The following is a 14,510-nucleotide window of genomic DNA, read 5'->3' as shown; positions in this document are numbered from 1 at the left end:
TATCCGGCCGCTCCTCCTTCTCTTACCGTGCACCCCAAAACTGGAACAATCTACCGGAGAGACTATCATAGCCACCACCAGTCTTTCTTTCAAAACTAAAGCTGAGTCACATTTTAACCTGGCCTGTAACTGTTATATACTCATATAACATGTATTATCTTTAAATGTGCATGCAATGTCTTGTATATAATGTATAACCCTGCTCACTGAATGTAACTGTATTTGTAACCATATAGTTGTCATCATAACTCTATGCCCAGGACATACTTGAAAACATGAGGTAACTCTCAATGTATTACTTCCTTGTAAAACATTTTATAAATAAAATAAATAAACTCATTACCCAAATATTTTTGAAGCGAAACTTCTTTAGCGGCACCTATTGTTCCACATGAAAATTTCCCTGGCAGTAAATTGCCTTGATGGTGACGGAAGTACAGTGCAGGAAGTTATGCCACTGCTGGCAGAAGAGTCTATCAGCGAGGTCAGTGTTGCCAGCTCCCACCAATAACCAGAGGGGAGGAGGACAACACACACACACAGACCCCCCCCACCCATACCAAACTTCTGTGCTCCCCCGAGACGCACACACACACACAGTGATACACACACAAACACAGTGACACACAGACAGTGATACACACACACACACACACACACACACACACACACACTGACTGCCTGACTGACACACGCACAGTGACGCACACACTGACATGATATGTTTTATGTCATCCGCATATCTGCTATATTGTGTAATAAATTAAAGTGGTATACAGTATCATCTTTAAGGTCTAATGTTTTTTTGTGGCTTATCTTTAAGTAAAGTAGATCTGTCTGTAAAATAACCATTCTCAAATGCATGTTTAATATCTTGTACCTCGTAGCCCCTCTGTCTGAATCTCTAAGCAAGCTCTCTGGATTGTTCGATGAACAACTCTTTGTTTGAACAAATCCTTTTTAATCCAAGGTATTGCCCTTTAGGGATTCCTCGGATTAAGGATTTAGGATGTCCACTCGTAGCTCCCAGGAAGGTATTTTTTGAAGTAGCATTTTTGAAAACGTCAGTCTGAATCTTAGTGTTGATGTCGATAAAGAGGTAAATATCCAGATAGTCAATATGATGTGGATGAAAAGAATAAGTAAAATGCAAATTATAATTATTGATATTCAGGGATCCCAAAAATTCTTCCAATAGATAAACACCTCCTTCCCAAATAAAAATAAGGTAATCTATATATCTACGATAGAATTTGATATTAGAACTATATAAATTGGTGTCACGAAAAATAAATGTGGTTTCCCAAGTGCCTACAGCAGTACACCGTGATTATAAATAATAGTGAGTGTCAAAAAGAAAATAATTGTGCGTAAGAAGAAAAGAATGAACTCAGTGATAAATATGTTTATCCCTCCAGCATAAAAGAGAGGTACATGAAAATTGTGCCAGGTAGTGTTAGGTCCTGCAGATTGGTCATGCCGTGAAGTGGCTGCAGGCTTTTAACCTTTTGGCCAAAGGGTTTAACTAAATGACCCTTACTCATGAGCAGATAAGCACTGAAGTATTGTACTATATGTTGTGTCATTTTGTATGTTGTGCTGGCCTTTCTGTTTTTGTTTGCGTTAGAGTGTTCTTTCCTGCTCTTGGAGGATGATTTTTATTGTATTGTCAAGGTAGACAAAGTTTTTTTCAACGTGATCCAGCATCCATTCATCTTTTGTGGTTATGCACCGCTATTTGCTTCCCCCGTGGGAGTTCGTCTGGCTACTTCCTTCTCTAGCCTCTCTTCCTGTAATTTTTTCCCAACCAACTCCAGATCTTCCCTCCCCTGTTTCTTCCAAACCTCTTCCTGTTTCTTTGTCTCCCATCTATCTCCAACCTCCTCCTGCCATTTCCCTTGCAGTCTCTATCCACATTTCCCTAGTTCTCCCTAATTTCCTCCAGTTCCTCCCCCTCCAGTCTCTAAGATTTTGATAAACAGATGCCCACATGTCTTGGTTTGGTTAGTGCCAAGGGTTAATGTGCTGTATTTTCCACTAAGAATCACTCAATTCTTAATCACTCTTTAGAGGTAGTAAAATATATTAAGGTAGGGAGAAGTAGTGGCTCGTGAGAAAATAAGTGAAGAAAAGGATTGTTATCATAAATTGCGCTCTAAAGCTAAATATAAGTGCAAATCTTATATAAGAATATATTTAGTGAATTATACAGTGATAGAAACAGATAATTCTGTAATGAAGAAAAATGCTTTAAATAAAAAAAAACCTGTAATGTGCTGCTCAAACCCTTGTTTGGATTGCTCTCTCAATCCTGTGTAATGTTGAGTCCAATTCACGGGGAGTGCAAATGTGAATAGAAAACACAAACACAAAATAGTGCAATATGTCTCTCAATTAGAATAGGTCTTAGTTTCAGGAGATTATAGAATGTGTACTCACATACTATCCAGCATATCCAGAAATCAGTGGCTATATATTTTCCTTAAGCGTCTTGAACGTGTGATGACCTTTGTAGAAAATAATGCTCCAATAGTGCAGACTGATAAAAATCTTTTTATCTGATGATGTACTGCTGCGACACACTTTATTCGAGCAAATACCCAGTATGTACCTGGCAGATACCTGGAATGCGCCGCTCCTCACCTCAGACAAGCCCCGTTGCATTTGCCTTCCCAGCCTGGGTTCATGCCTGGCTGACGGGCGGCTGATCTGTTAAATGATAATGATTAGGATTTAATAGGCTGCAATGCTTCGCATGTCTACCAGATGGCATAAATTCATGAATTGTAATGCAGTATATATATATATATACTGTGCAGTATTGCAGCCAGCGGGAATAAAATGCTTCAATCCCTGCCTGGAAAATAACGCAATGCACTCGGGCAGAAAACAGTCACAAATCTCAATACACCCGAGTATACCCGAATTCGTGGGACTAGCCGAGCTCGAATAAAGTGTGTCGCCAGTGTAATGTAACACACTCACATGGTGTCATAATATAACATGCATATGTATGACAAGGGATAGCGTAGTCGCCGTTTGAGACCCTCAGCGTTCACCTCGCTCGAGTTTCCAGCTCTCTCTGCGTCTCTCCTCCCTCATCCGCGATTGGTTGGCTCCCGCACTTCCTGGTTTGGATGCCCAGATGTTAGATCGGCGAACCAGTAGCACTGTGAATAGCGTTCTGCACAGTGTCTTTCCACAGTGTCTTTCCACACTCCACACTCTACACGTTTCACCTGTTCCCATGTCTTACATGTTTGCGCTTCCCATGAATTGGACTTCAGTGAGAAAATACACTGAGTCTATAAACAGAGTTTGATTCAGGTTCAATTTCCGTTGCCGGCTCCTTGTACACTTGGGCAAATCACTTTATCTGCCTGTGCCTCGGGCATCAAAATCATAGGTTGTAATCTCATCAGATCAGGGACTGTGCTCCATAGCACACCCTATACTGTATTTGAGTTCCATTGGGAGAAAATCGCTATAACAAATAAAGTTATCATTATAAGATACAGTACTAAGAATGATGTTGCTATTGTAGAATTCTATGAATTCTTTAATCCCATATCAAAGCCTTTTAGAAAGAATGCTCCTGGTCCTTGATAGATCCTTTCATTAATCTGATTCATAGTCAAACTGATGCCCTTTTGGTGTCTATTCTATAAGCCTTCATAAAAAAAATTGCTGGGCCGTTTATGCCGCCAGTTTTTTGAGCATTGCTATCAGGGTATTCAGTAAGCCTAGATTATCTGTGATAGCAAAATTCCCAAAACGGATGAGTAGCCGGCGACGTGATGATCGCCTCGCTCAAAAGGGCTCACCCGGCGATTTTTCCAGCTGCAGAGAAAACTGCACAGAGAGAGCCGCCTCTCCCTGCGCATATTTCGCCAGCGACCGCAAGATTTTAATATACATTTTAATACTAGTGTTTGTGAGCAGGGGTCTCCGAAGCAGAACCACGTTGATTTCAGGTCCGTGGACCCCCTGCTTCCCGAGATATAGACCCTGTTATAGGGTGCCGGTATCTCCTATGCATTTCAATGTCTCGCGTCACGTTATAGTGGGAATAAAATGCATAGGAGATACCGGCACTCCATAACGGGGCCTGTATCTCGGGAGGCAGGGGGTAGGGGGTCCCTGAACCTCAAATCAATGCGGTTATGCTCCGGAGACCCCCTGCTCATCTACACTAGTTTTAAACTTTTTATGAAAACAGCTTCATTACCTTAGCGGCTAGCCGCTAAGGCAATGAATGAGTAAAACCTCAATAGCCTGTTTATTAGGGCAGAGCGGGTGGATGGAGGGAGTTGTAGTCCCAAGGTATGTGCTTAAGCCTGCCTGGAACATTGCGGGAGGAGTTAACCCCTTCACTACCATAACGGTGGGAACCGCTATGGTAATGAAGGGGTTAACCAGTCCCACTACCCACCGGAAGGCCTAACATCCACCCTTGGGGCTACTACCCCCTTTACCCAATCCCTCTACCCCCAAGAAACAAAAATAAACACAAAAACCCCACTACCTACCTCCCATACCCCCAACGACCCCCCACGACACATACAGTACAGTAATGGGCAAAATAACTATTATCCAGATATGGATAATAGATATGGATAATAGCTCATTTGCCCATTATAAAATCAAACATTAGCCAGTCAGCCTAAATAAAGTAAATAAAACTTTCTACTTACTGCTGCCATCATGAAGGGCATCCTCATCAGCATACTGCATGTCCCTGCCCTCCGTTGCCAGCAAGAGTACATGAAAAATACAATCTAATGGCCCCTAACCCCTTAATCTCCTTAGCGATTAATAACCACTATAGTAATTGAGGGGTTAACCCACCCTCCACCGCTACCCACCTGGGAGGCCTAACCACCCACCCTGGGACCGCTATATCCACCCTCTACCAATTGATTGGCACAGTGGTATATCATATCCATATAATATGGGCATGATAAGCCACTATAGCACTCAATGGTCAACCTAATAAAAATCATTAAGTCCAAAAATACACAAGAATTAAATAAATACACAAGCACCTAAATACCCCAACATTAAAAGAACTAAATAGCCTAATAGTACACATCACTAAAATGTATCTATCATCAAATAAGCAAAATAATTACAATTATGTTATTCCAAAACATAACCATACAATTAAATAAACACCTATCCAAGCAAACTATTCAAGAAATAAAACCACTAGCCAATCAATTAAATAAATAAAAGCACTAGCCAACAAAACAATTAATTAATTTAAACCACTAGCCAACAAAACAATTAATTAATCTAAACCACTAATTAATTTAAAACGCTAACAAACGCTAAAATGTACTAAAAACAAGCCATTCAAATGCAAAACAATTTAATCCTAACAATAAACAGAAATAGAAAAAATAACAATCAATTGAAAACAAGCATTTGCCCAAAAATGCAAGGCCTGTCACTGTATTTATCTGTACACTAACAGATTATCAGTTACTGGGCAATCACAAACATAAAAATTTCGTAAATATAGGGTGAAGACTTCTGACGGTAAGTAAAATATTGAATGTATGTAAATGTCTTTTTTCAGGTTTTTAGATTGTATTTATTTATTTTTATGTTTGTGATTGCCCATTGACTGATAATGTATTAATCTGTGCCCCTTGGCAATGCATTTTTTGGCAAATGCTTGTTTTCAATTGATTGTTATTTTTTCTATTTCTGTTTATTGTTAGGATTAAATTGTTTTGAATTTGGATGGCTTGTTTTTAGTACATGTTGGCGTTGGTGAACATTTTAAATTAATTAATTGTTTTGTTGGCTAGTGGTTTTATTTATTTAATTGATTTGTTGGCTAGTGCTTTTATTTATTTAATTGATCAGTTAGCTAGTGGTTTTATTTCTTGAATAGTTTGCTTGGATAGGTGTTTATTTAATTGTATTGTTATGTTTTGGAATAACATCATTTTAATTATTTTGTTATTTTAGTGATGTGTACTGTTAGGCTATTTTAGTTCTTTTATTGTTGGAGTGTTTAGGTGCTTGTGTATTTATTTAATTCTTGTGTATTTTTGGACTTAATGATTTTTATTACAGTAGGTTGGCCATTATGTGCTATAGTGGCTTATCATGCCCATATTTTATCGGTATGATATACCACTGTGCCAATCAATGGGTAGAGGCTGGGTAAATTGGGTCCAGGGTGGGTGGTTAGGCGTCCCGGGTGGGTAGCGGGGGAGGGTGGGTTAACCCCTCAATTACTATAGCGGTTATTAATCACTAAGGTGATTAATTTGTTAGGGGCCATTAGATTACTGTACTGTATGCGTTGGGGAAGGTTGTTGTGGGTAGAGGCGGTGGGTAGTAGTGTTGTTTTGTTTTTAAATGTTTATTGTGGGTAGTGAGGATGGGTGAAGTTGGTATGTTGCCATTGCTGGGTGTTATACCTACTGGGTGGATAGCAGGTTTAACCCCTTCATTACCTTAGCTGTATTAACCGCTAAGATATGGAAGGGTTTAACTCCCCCTGCAACCCCCCCACAAGGCCTAAACACCCACCAAGGGCCAAATACCCCTTTCACCCACCCCCACTACCCACAATAAATGGTACTTGTAGTTAACCCATGCATTGCCTTAGCGGTCAGCAGCTAAGGTAATGAAGTTGCCTGTAAATACATTTTTATTGCATGGGATTCATGCCGGCGGTCTCTGGTGCTAAATACAAGATGTTCAGGGCACTCATATGAGTTAAAGGGAAGAATAAATTACTTATCTTGAGATCAGGGTGCCTGCAGAGCAGCCGGGACCACCATCCAGCAGTGAAATAGATATCACAAAAAGTCAAAGAATTCTGCAGCACTCTCTGGTAAATATAGATCAAATTTAATGCATCAGGCAAGCATAAGGGGTCAGTACAAGAATGGGGGTGCGACATTTCGGACCTCCCAGTCCTTTATCTATCTCCTATATATTAATGGATATCAGCTCCGGTGACTCCCGGCATCAATCCGATGCAGGGAAAATGCATTTTTTTGCTAAGTCCTCTATCGCTGCCTTCTCAGCAGGTTCTCCCAGCCTCACGCCAACTTTTTCTGGCGTGAGGATTTTGGGAGAAACTCGCCATTCTAGAGCCGCGATTAGCCCCGATAAACCAATCGAGGCTACTAGAATGGCACGTGTTTCAGAACCTGCCGCTATGTGGCTTATCGCCGATCACCCGGCGATCTTTTTTTGACGGCTAAAAAAATTGCCTATTCGTGCCTTTATCGCCCACTTATCGAGGATTACAGAAATGCAGTAAGGAAATTTAGCCGAAAAGCACTCGATAAGTGGCTTATCGAGGCTTATAGTATAGGCCCCTGAATATATTTTTAGCATGATCTTCTTAATTAAGGCTGACAGTTGTGGGTACATTTATGACTAGTTTTGAGGTGTCATATTATCAAACAGTACAGTATTAGTATTAAAGTGAAATAGTACTAATTCAATAGAAGTACAATATAAAAATATAAAACAGAAAATATATCTCGAGTATCACATTTAAACTGAAAACCAACATAGTTAATTTTATATTACATATCCAGCATACTGTATATAAACTAGTGCTAACTGCACTACGCATACGCTATTAATGCTATGCATTCAATATTAAAATATCAAATAATATTCTAAAAATAATTTAAATTATACCCGTTATCACGTTTGTCCCCATCTGAACTCAATTATTTTCAATTTCGATGCTCATCATTTGGAGTTATGTACTTTCAGGAAATAGACACTGTACATGAAAACAGTCACACATTATTGACACATCTTTTACATATGTATGTATATGCACTTTCATAAATGTACTATTGCATAACACTTGGAACTGCTGACAATAGTAATTGCTTTCCTTTTACCTTCCTTTCTTTTCATAGGTAATTGTGTCTCAGTAAGCAGCTTGCACCAGTTTCCTTTGATTTAAGGAAATGAGACATAAAACTGGCTTTAACGTATCCCTAAATTGTCCCTGATGCAACACTTTATTCTGTGCTAATAGCTTCTGAGAGGCAATTAGGCAATATATGCTGGTGCCTAATGATACCTGCTATCCAAGCAGTCCTGACAAATTGGCAAGAATCACAAGGAAGTAACCCTTATTTATGTTAATAAACATTATGCATAAATACTTAGTGATGCAAAAACTAAAGGAAACAGGGAAAACGTTACATTTGGTAATGCACATAGTCTTGACAGAGGCTTTAACATGTTCACTTCTCATCTAGGAAAACACATTAACATTAATATGTTACTGTAGCCTGTCAGAGGATTTATGTCTTTATCATTGGAAGCTACAGTACTGTATGTCATTTTGCTTCAGCTGGCAAAGGGTGAGGAGGGAAGTGGGTCTTGACTGAAGACCTTGCACTTGAGTTAAAAAAAGAGTTACAAAACAAAAATGAAAAAAGCAAGACAGACAAAGCATGCAGAGGAAAGGAGCAGACGGTAAGAGAAAGAGTAAGAGAAAGACGGTAAGAAAGCATAGGAAATGGTCATCCCGACCCCCTCTCCAAGCAAACAAGTAAAGATTCCAACACAAAACCAAGAAACAGACAAAAAGCAAGCAGTGTGACAGGGCAGAGAGACACACAGATCACATTTCAGAAAGAGAAATAGCAGTTATACTCGGTCTCCAATCTCTTCTCTATAATTTCATATTAATACATGTACTGTAGCTAGGTTCCCCCCTGGGTCCCCTTTCCCCTTACCTTTGCAGGCTGTTGCGGAGGACGACTGTGTCGCAGAGACTCCTGGCAGCTCCCGGTAAAGGGCGTCGCCATCATGGGGAAAGACGCACATGCGCAGGAAGTCGTGCATGCGCAGTGCAAACGCGCAAATCGGTGGCCCCTAGGAAAGGCTCTATATGGGGACTACATGTCCCATGAGCCTCAGGGACCAGGGTCACATGGGGCATTCTAACCAATAGGGCTCTGGAACTTCCCTGCTTGCAAAGAGATACATTTTGCGTGCTGTGGGCACCACGCCAGTCGGAGCTGGGACAAGGAAGGGGTAGGTTGTGTGTGCAGGTGTCTGTGGCACCTGCACTAGGCCAGATGCCCCCTATTAGGCCTCAGCTAGGCCCCGACTCCACATAGCTTGTGGCTGCTATACAGACTTGCCCTTAGACAGGGACATTGCCCCGCTTAGCACTATCAGGGTCAGGGACACAGTGAGATGCTGCAAGGTGGGGGGGAATGGTGACTCCATTGAGAGAGAGTGGAGTATTGGGAGGTACGGCCGTGCGAGGTCTGGTGGGTAGGCTATACTATGTTAGTGTATATAGTAAAACTGTTCTGCTTAACAAAGGGTGTATTCTTTTTGTGTCCTGTGACGGGGTCATTCTATACCATAGAATCCCGCACAGGTGGAGGAGCTACCGAGCATCATTCCAGGATACACTCCATTCTGTGTTGTGTAACGTGATTGACATACAGATAGCAACATCTTTTCTCTGGTAGTATACTCGCCAATAATTTTCTGCAGGTTTAACACTGTTGCATTACACTGGTGTTCTGTCAAGTGTTTGGCATATGGTTGGATGGTAATAAAGCCATCTGATACAGTTGTAGCCTGGCGCTCCCGCAGCTCCTTGAGACCCCCCTCCCCTTGAGCAGCTCGATCGCGGGTGCCGAAAGACCCGACGGCTGCTTCCAAGGGTGGGGGCTGGAGCAGGGAACAGCGCGGCTTCCCCTGCCTGCGGCCGGTTGCCGGGGACGCGATCGGGCCGTTGCTAAGGCCGCGATCGCGTCTCTAAGGTCCCGGCGGCCGGTGAAGCAGGGCGCCGCCATTGGGATGCGGGTTGCGCATGCGCAGGGACGCATAGGCGCAGGGAGAGCCCCAGAGACAGGGCAAAGTCGCGCGAGCATAGGAACAGCTCAGGGAAGGTCGAGACAGCCCGGGAAAGCTTGCGCAAGCGCAGTGCAGAGTAGGAAAAGCCCGCGAACCCCTAGCCTACCAGGGAAGGCTCTGAGCTGGGACTGCATATCCCATGAGCCTCTGTATGCCCCACGTGACACCAGGGAGCCAATAGGGCTTAGGAAGGCCAGGCAGGCAAAGAGATACATTGTTTGGGCTGCAGCACGTTTGTCAGTTGGAGCTGGGGAGCTGTGAGGGAAGGAAGGGTGCAGAGAGCATATGCAGCTCCTGCATCGAGTAAGGTCCCCCACATCCCAAGTAAGGCCCCAACTCCCCACCAGGTTAGTGGGTAAGTGCTGAGGGATGGGCCAAGACAGGGACGCTGCCCTTAGTGCGTGTGTGTGTGCTGTCTTGTCAGGATCACGGCTGGCAGGGCTGTGAGGCCTGACAAGAAGGCATAGTGCTAGTGTGCAGCAAGTTGCTGTACGCGTTCCGAAGTTGCAGTGCGTAGCTGCTAGTGTTAGTGTTTAGTGAGAGTCAGGACAGGGACGAGTTAGGGGAGTGGGGCAGGTTATTACCCCCGCAGGCCCTAGGAGATTTCCCCAAGTCACCCCAGGTTGCGGTTCATCAGGGACAGGCCCTAGGTTAGGGTTCCTGTCACGTTAGGGTTAGTTAGGGATAGACAGGGATAGCGGCGGTTGCTGTTCCCGTGATTCGGTTGCTGTTACCGTGAGACGGTTGTGTTCCCGTGAAGCGGTGGGACCCTCGTTGGGGTTCCTGGAGAAGTACCTGGATAGGATCAGACGGATGCATCGCACGTCTGACACTTTTAGAAGAGTGTTGCAGGCCCGAGCATCGGAGTGCTCGGAAGGTATTCAATATATATGTGCACCAACAGGCCTAACACATTAATTAGTGACTGCGCAGTCACCCACGTTCTCTACTAGAGTGCGGGACATTGGGTGGGGATTCTCGGGACACTGGGTGGGTGTCTCCTCTAGAGAGGGGCACAGGTTATGATGTTATGATATGTTTTCTTGCATGTTCAGTAAAGTCCCTAGTTAATATATATATCTGTGTGAGTATCGATTATTGTGATTGTCCTGCGAGGAACCACTCCCCCTCTGGTGGGAGCCATCGCAGGTGGAGGCGCTGCATCGTTGGAAGTAAGTACCCCTTGTATAAATGCCCCAGGTTCCCCGTGGCGGAAGCTCAGCCCTCCTGTGAGCCAACAGGTATAGCACCACACTGAGAAGTAGTCAGATACACCTACACACCCCAATCTCACTTAAGGGGGGGGGGGGGAGAGGGCTACACAGTATATGTAAATAGGTGCTTGGGCTGTTAGGTAGTCATCTCAGGGGTGGGTTCCTCAGACAAAAGAGTCTGAGATAGTGCAAAGATGTTGTTACTCTCAAAAGTATAAAAACATATCAAATCAGAGCACGCACAAACCATATAGACCAATGCTGAGGGATGAGCAGCACTCTTGGGGGCTTATGCAGTAAGCGTTCATAAGCCACTTATCGAGCACTTATCGCCCAAAATGCCTACTGGTAGTCAGAAAGCCTCGATAAGTGGACGATAAAGGCCTGATAAAGGCCTGAATCGCCCCCCAAAAAATTGTTCAAAAACAAATCGCACAGTGAACGGCGATAAGCCATTTATCGACGCTTTTCGGAATGTTCATAAACTCGTATAATTCTAGTAGCCACGAGTAGGTTATTGACGCCTATCACGGCTCTAGAATGGCGATTGTCTCCCCAAATCCAAACGCCAGAAAAAGTTGGCTGGAGGCTGGGGAGAAGAGGCGATAAGCGGCGAGACGGAACTTAGAAAATAAAATGCATGTTTCCTGCATCGGATTGATGCCGGGGGTCTCCGGAGCTGATACCCATTAATATTAGCACCAGAGACCACCGGCATGAATCGGATGCATGAAAAATGCATTTACAGGCAACTTCATTAACTTAGCGGCTAACTGCTAAGGCAATGAAGGGGTTAACCACCAGTGCTATGCTTATTGTAGGTAGCGGGGGTGGGTGAAGGTGGTATTTGGCCCTTGGTGGGTGCTTAGGCCTTGCAGGGGGTTGTGAATGGAGTCAACAACTACATTACCATAGTGGTTAAAACTGCTACGGTAATGAAGGGGTTAACCCCTCCCACTACCCACCCGTAAGGCCTAAACACCCATCCTTGGGGCTACTACCCCCTTCACCCACCCCCGCTACCCACAATAAACACAAATACACACAATATCCCTACTACCCACCTCCTAGGCCTCCAATAAACATTACAATATCTAATACACAACCCACCCCCTGTGCCCCCCCCCCCATTAAACCATGATTTATTTTTTTACACACATAATTAATACCACAGGCCGGCGGGGGTCCCGGGTGGTCTGCAGGCTCAACAGTGCCCCCTGGGGTGTACCCATGGGTCCCCACTAGGCTCCGTGGCCTCCAGGTGGTCCCCGTGGGGACAGATTAATACATTATCAGTCAATGGGCAAAAATATAAAAAAACATATCCAATCGAAAACCTGTAAAAAAATACATTTACATACATTCAATATTTAACTTACCTTTAGAAGCATTGGCCCCCAGACTCCCAGGGAATCAGGAAGTTCACGTACCATGAATGCCTGAAACTGAATCCGATGCCATCCGCCATGAAGATCCGGATCAGGTATTCCAATTCTTCTTTCTTTTCTCTTTAATCCGCTTCTTCTATCTTCTTCGGTAATTATTTTTACATTTTCTATATTGACAGATGAAGAAAGAATTATTTTTAAATTTTATATATCTTCTTTCTTCATCTGTCAATCCAAAAACCCAATGGTAGATCCACAACACGATGTTGTCTCATTGACTTCTTGGGCTCAAATGAGGCATCACGGCCTTAAATATGGCCTGTGACATCACATTTGATTGGAAATGGTTCTCACAGCTCAGATTGGCTGTGAGAATCATGTGCATTTTGGGGAGGGGGGGGCGAAGTGACGTCATATAAAGGAAGTGAAGCCAGCCAATCAGAATGGCAGTGCTTCCTTTCCCTTTAACATGACGTCACTAAATCCAAGATGGCGGCGTCACATGGTATTTCAGCCAATCAGATCGCGGGAACTGATTTTTTTCTATGTATGTTTATTATGTGGATGTAATTGTTTGTCATTTTGCTGCCTTATTTGAAAAAAGAATTGCGATTGTTTTTCTTTTTTAAATGAATAATGTCTTTTTTTTGCGATTGATTTTCTTTTTTAAATTAATGTCTTGTGTTGGGTAATGCTTTTAATGGTTGTGGTGCTGAGTTGTTTTATTAATCAATTGCGTTGTTGGTTAGTGGTTGAATTAATTTCTTGTTGTTTAGCAGAGTTCTTTTATTAATTAATTGCTTTGTTGGTTAATGGTGGAATGAATTACTTGTTGTGTTGGTTAGTGCTTGTATTAATTGCATTTGTTGGCTACTGTTTAAATGTATTGAATTGGGGTGTTTAGGTGTTTTAGAATGTTTTATTATTGTGTCTTTGGGGCATTAATTTATTGTGATTAGGGTGCCCATTGAGTGTTATAGTGGCTTATCAGGCATATATTATATGGGTATGATGTACCACTATGACACTCAATGGGTACAGGGTGGGTATAGTGGGTCCGGGGTGGGTGGTTAGGCCTCTTGGGTGGGTAGCGGGGCAGGGTGGGTTAACCCTTTAATTACTATAGAGGTTATTAACTGCTAAGTTGATTAAGAGGTTAGGGGCCATTACAATGTATTCTGCTATGTATTTTTTCTGGCAACGTAGGACATGGACCTGCAGTAAGCTGATGAGGACGCCCTTCACATTGGCAGGGGTAAGTAGACCGGTTTTATTTACTTTATTTATGCTGCATGGCTAATGTTGTGATTAATAATGGGCAAATAATCTATTATCCAAATCTGGATTGTTATTTTGACAATTACTTTATTGTATGTGTTTAGGAGAGGGGTGTATTTATTGAAATGTAGGCCATGTTTAATTTTTTACATACAGGATTGGTACCGCAGGCAGCGGGGACCCACGGGTACCACCCGAGGACACCTGGATGCCTATGGGTACCACCTGAGGACCCACGAGGGACACCTGCGGGAATGAACTGGGGGCTGTGGGGGCCCGGGGACCCATAGGGACCACCTGAGGGCCCCCCAGACACCCTGGGAACCACCTGTGGGCCCCCCAAACCCCCATCGGAACCACCCAAGAGCCCCCAGACACCCATGGGGATGACCCGGGGACATCCAGACACCCACGGGGAACACCCGTGGACCCCACCTGGAGGCCATGGAGCCTAGCAGGACCTCCTGGAGATCCCCAGACACCCATGGGCACCACAGGGGTGCACTGTGGGGCCTGCGGACACCCGTCTGGACCACCCAGGGACCCTGTGTGATTAATCGTGTGTGTAAAAAAAGAAATCATGCTTTATTGGGGGGGGGGGGGGGCAAAGGGGGTGGGTTGTTACTAAATATTTTCACATTTAATTTTTAAGACTAGAGTAGACGAGCAGGGGGTCTCATTTTATTTAAAGACATTTTTAATGTTCTAATGTAGGGAGCATTTCCAAAGTGACAGCCCCCCTTCCACT

Source organism: Ascaphus truei, chromosome 2 (genome assembly GCF_040206685.1).
Source record: "Ascaphus truei isolate aAscTru1 chromosome 2, aAscTru1.hap1, whole genome shotgun sequence".
NCBI lineage: Eukaryota > Metazoa > Chordata > Amphibia > Anura > Ascaphidae > Ascaphus > Ascaphus truei.
The sequence above is the reverse complement of the archived record's forward strand: the minus strand, read 5'-3'. Positions refer to the sequence as shown.